The following is a 6,000-nucleotide window of genomic DNA, read 5'->3' on the forward strand; positions in this document are numbered from 1 at the left end:
TTGTATTCCATTTGATCGTATTTATAATTTATTTATATATATATATATATATATATATATATATATATATATATATATATATATATATATATATATATATATATATATTATGTATATATATATATATATATATATAAATTTATATATATATATATATATATATATATAATATTGTACAGACTACGACCTAAGAAAATTTGTATTAAGTTAACGGTAAAAGTTCGATATCTTTTGATCACAGTGTCCTATCAAAAAATGTTTTAAAGGTGGAGAGTTTGACTTTCATAAGCAATTTTTTTATGTTACTACAAATCTTTTCTTCCTTCTACTTCTAAATTTTGTTGCAATGTTTTTTTTTATAATAAAGTACAACACAATCACGTAAAGCTTTTCATAATTCAACGATTATCGGCTAATCAATCCTATCATCTGTAAAACTATTTGGGCTTTTTAGTTGTTTAGGCATTTTGCTTCCAAATTTTAGTTTTAATATTATGTTTGCAAATATTATGGATGATTGTATATAAAATAATAAATAACCAAATATAATGCTATTAATTAAAATATACAAAATTTACATATTAAATAATTCCAATAATATTCAATGCAATAAGTATGCAATTTATGGTAAAAATTACTTGCAAACATTTATTTTAATTTAAACGTATGAACATTATTATGAGGCTTGTGTCAAAACCAAACTATGTAACTTTCAAGTATTTAGGTTTTTACAAGAATTACAAATTTTTTTTTCTTGTTCGGTAGCACTCTTTGTAATTTGCTGCCCTATTTATTTTACTGAAAACTCGCTGTTACTAGATGGCAAATAATTTCCATTACCATTCACTGGCTTATCGAACAACTCTCAGATTTTCTCCAACTGACTTTGCGTAAGCAGCCTACGAGCCACATTACGACACACCTCGAAAAAATAAGTACTTTTAGTTCAACAGAAATCTTCTTTTTCTTCCTATTGATAAGCAATTCTGCGTTTATTGGTGGAATAATATCTCTATGAAAGGTTGTGACTCCATCTTTTGCGCGGTCGTCCGATAATTCTTTTGCCGATTGGTGACTTATCCCTTGCTATTTTGACGACACGGGTCTCCTCCATGTCACTGCTTATGTGGTTATTCCATTCTTTTTTCTATTTTGGTTCCATTCATTTATTCACTGTATTTTACATGTTCTAATGTCTTTACTTCTCTTTCAATTTCTTAGCGTATTTCCTATAATTATTCTCTGTTATCTCATCTCTGCCGTTTCCAGTAGCCTTTGCGTTGTGGCTGTGGCGGGTCTTGTTTCTGTGGCATATGTCATTATTGGTCTTACACTGGCTTTATAAATTCTTGACTTTATCTCATTGTTAATTTGTCTGTTTTGCCATCATACCAGTCTATTTGTTTTTTGTACTTAATTTCGCACTTGTTTGTCCAGGTTTCCATAGCTGAACAGTGTAATTCCCAGGTATTTTTTTTTCATTACTTGTTCAATATTGAGGCCATCAATGTGTATTTTACATCTGGTTGGTTCTTTACTGACTTCTTTTTCTTAAAGTGCCTTCTCCTCAATGGAGGTTGGCTACTACAATTTTAAACTCTTCTCTATCTTCAGCTGTTCTTATTAGCTGTTCAAAATTTAGCCCTGTCCATTGTCGGATGTTTCTGAGTCACGATAGTCTTTTCCTTCCTAGGCCTCTCTTTCCCTCGATTTTTCCTTTCACTATAAGTTGGGCATATTGGTACGTATTATTTCTCAGTATGTGCCCTAGGTATGACGTTTTTCTAACTTTTACTGTGTTAAAAAGTTCTCTTTCCTTGCCTATTCTGACCTTTACTGACTACTATTGTTTTAGTTTTCTGAGATGAGATTGTTATATTAAATTATTTTGCTCTTATGTTAAATCTATGGACCCGTTTTTGCAAACTATCTTTATCTTGGACTATTAATATTGCATCGTCTGCATAACAGAGTAGTTTTATTTCTTTGTTTCCCATTCGAACTATATAGAATATACCTGATATCATAAAACATATTAAGATATAACGTCTGCGGTGGATAGGGCATGTAATGCCGATGGAATAAAATGATTCAGCTAGAAAAACGCTCCTTGATAGACCCATTGGTCAGAGAAGAAGAGGAAGGACCCAGAACAAGGTTCCTTGATAACATCGATGAAGACATGAAAAATATGGGAATACGTGCTTGGCAAAGAAAGGCGATGGATAGGGAAGACTGGAGAGAAATTCTTGAGGAGGCTAGGACCCACGCAGGGTTGTAAATATAAAATGATAATGATGATGTCTTTCATTCTGTATCCTCTTCCTTTGTTAATGCTTTTGATGATTTTATCCATGATATAAATTGAAAAGTATGGGGCTCAATGAGTCCCCTTTTCTTATTTCGATACCTATTTCTATAGGTTCTGTAAGTTGTCCATTTATTTTTACTTCCATTTTGTTGTTTTGTTAGATGTTTTTGATAGTTTTTTAATGTTTAGGATAACCTCTCTATTATACAGAAAATGGATTAAATAAATAAATTAAATTAAGACGCATCTGTATATAGAGCTATTGCCTCTTTGTATTTACTTGTTACAGATAGAACAATATTTTTATTTAAATATATATTTTCACTATAATTTGGAACAATAATATCTGTATGTAAAAAGAAAGAAGAGTAATCACGTAGTTCGTTCTATCTATATTTTTTAACAGTGCTATATTTTGATTATACGCTTCGCAAAGTAAGGGAGATTTCTTTTTTTGCCAATATTTATTTGTCAGGTCATGGCAATTCAAAGTGACTATATTTTCGTATAAAGATGAGTAAAAAAGTCGTCTACCCATGAGTTACTTAGAGGCAGTGGAAAGTTAACTTTTTTCCTGTTCATTTTCCTTGCTTGGTTCCAAATAAGACTAGATGGAGTTTGTTTATTTAATTTTGAACACCATTCAACCCAACTTTGTTTGGCCTTTAATTTCAGGAATTTTTTGACACGGGCATTCACTTCTTTGCATTTACAAAAATTTTCAGGAGAAGGATTTTTTTTTGTAGTTTACTAATGCTTTCTTTTTTTCCGCAACGGATTCATCACATTCCGAATCCCACCACGGAGGGGGAGTACGTTTACATTTAAATGATTTATATTGGCAAATTGATTGTTTAGAAGCTTCATTAATACAGTCAATAAGGAAATTATATTTTTCTTGCGTATCTGAGTAGGCGTGAGGGTTGTTAGTTAATAAGGTTTCAATAAACTGAGAGTATAATGACCAATTGGCTTTTTTATTGTTCCACTTACTACTGGGATAAATGATATTCGCATCAGTTCCCAAGATATCGTATAAAACCCTTATAAAGAAGTGATTTTATCCCAAAGTATCAGTATCTACAGACCACGAAATTTTATCAAAGAGATAAGGTAAGCAAAATGTGACATCAATCATGGAATCTGTGTTTCCTGGTCTCGTTTGGCAAGTTGGTTGTCCATTATTCATTACCACATAATCTAGATTCTGAATTGTCTTCACAATTTGATGGCCTGTTTTATCATTTTTAAATGAGCCCCACAGAAAATTATGTGCGTTCATATCTCCTCCAATGATACAAGGGTGTTTTAATTGAGAAAATAACTTATCCCAATTTTCGGTGTTAGTTTTAGCTTTCGGACACCTATATACAGAGAGTAAAGTTAAATGACTTTTGTTATAGTTGATTTTAATACCACAAGCAAGCAATTCTTTATTATATTTTTTTTTAATTTTTATGTTTTCAAAGGGAATACCAGTTTTAATTAAAATAGCAATTCCGAAATAGCCGTCATCCCGATCTTTGCGTATTACATTATAACCTCTATAACTATAAACAACATCCCGTTTAAACCAGGTTTCACTTATTAAAGCTATATCAATATCTTCGGTTATTAAAAAGTTGAGAAGGCTGTTTCGTTAGCAACAGCTGATCGAGCATTACATTGTATTATTTTGAGTTTAGCTTTGAAAGTAATTAGACTAGTTATTTTTTAAAAATATTATCTAAAACATTAATAATACCTTTGGCTAACATATTGATATCAAGTGATTTTGCCTCTTCAAAACAATTAATATTTTGAATAAAATCTGAGAAAAGAATTACTAAAGAATCTACTAATTTATTTTTATCATTGTCTACATTTGAAAAACTTTCCTTGTTTAAGGGTGGTAAAGGTTGAGATGGTCCAAATCTGAAAGGGATGTGAGGAGATGTAGGATATTCGGAAGTTGGAGATAATTCTTTTCTTTTTATATTTTCCCTATAATCAGTGCTTGAGTACAACTTGGTTGACTAATATTTTTGGTTTTATGAATATTAGTCATTAATAGGTTGGAATAAGCAGGTATATTAACTTCAGATGTGTTAGTTAATTTTGGAAATTCTTTATCTGAATTTGACAATATTTAAAATCTTTTATTACAAATAAGACCCGAAAAAGAAGAATCGTTCAAATTTTTGGCCTCCAAATATAACATTTTATGTTCAATCATGACTTTTTTTTTATTTTTTTTTATATTTGAAAAAAGGACAGTTTTTAGAGATCGATATATGCTTATCACTTTTACAGTGTATGCAATACATTTTTTTTTCATCAGATGTATGTGTATCAGTTTTAATTTCTCCACATCGTATGCAGTATTCCTGTGTACCTTTACATTGTCTAGAAATGTGTCCAAATTTGAGGCATTTATAACATTGTGTAACTTTACCTAACAATTTTTCAACTTGAAAATATACATAATTAATTACAACATAGTTTGGCAAACAATTGCCTTTAAATGTAATTATGACATTACGTCTAGGTACATATTCTGTATTTCCATCCTTTTCTATTTTCCGGTGCATTCTTTTAATATCAATAATTTGTGAACTAGAGGTCATATATTTTTTCAAATATTCAATGTTATATTTGGTATCGATATCACGTATCAGCCCTTTGATTTCTAAGAGGTGATTGGGAATGTACGCCTTTAAATTATCGTCTTTTAAATGACTATTACTGACTAATTTATTTGCATTCAAAATATATTTAAGGATTACTTTAACACGGTTTCTTTCTATACTTTTAATTTCCCTAATATTGTTGATCTTTAATTTTTGATGTAAAATATCACCCACAACCATAGGGTGTAATCGGCCTATATTCTGATCATTGGTCTTTTCAACATATACACTTTTCATATATCATATATCACATATCTTTTCACTAACACTAACAACTTCAGAAGTATTTAGTTCGCGCATTGGCGTCTTATTGGTATTCTCCCCTATTAGGGGAGAATATTTTCACTTTTTTATCACTATTTTACTACAATATATGTAAATATTTTTAAACACGACGAAATTAAAATATTCTAATTGTTACAAAAACTGGGAGCTTAATGACTTTATCGATAAACACGTCTACCCGATATCAATGTATCGCTTTGACTGTATGAAATCCTGTTGTTCATCTGCCAAACTTATCCTCTAATTTATTAGTCCTTGTAAAATTTTAGTTGTAAGTTTTATGGTAGTAGTTATATTTTTTTCATAGCTTATGTTAAAGTGTTGCTATAACAACTGTTTAGAGTAGATAAAGTATCACTTTAACCGCAAGGGTAGATAGAATGTTTAACTTTTTTTTATTCAATAAAATTAACAAATTCAAACACATTAAGGATTAAAAACAACTGAAATTTTACAATTAACATTATTAGAAATATCTATTTTTGGAGCATCACAACTTGTACTCGTTTGCTTAAACGCTTGATTCGAGGTACTGGATTGATTTTCTGGTCCGCCAAGTATAAACTTGGATACAGCAATCTTATTGCTTACCGACTCTTCAATGTAAGATTCTGCAACAGATGACGATTTCCATCCACCTAAACGTTTAACTTTTACTAGATCAGCTCCAGAATTTGCGAACATAGCAGCTGAAGAACTATCTTAACTAAATATTAAAGAACTATATTAACTAAA

Source organism: Diabrotica undecimpunctata, chromosome 1 (assembly GCF_040954645.1).
Source record: "Diabrotica undecimpunctata isolate CICGRU chromosome 1, icDiaUnde3, whole genome shotgun sequence".
Lineage (NCBI taxonomy): Eukaryota > Metazoa > Arthropoda > Insecta > Coleoptera > Chrysomelidae > Diabrotica > Diabrotica undecimpunctata.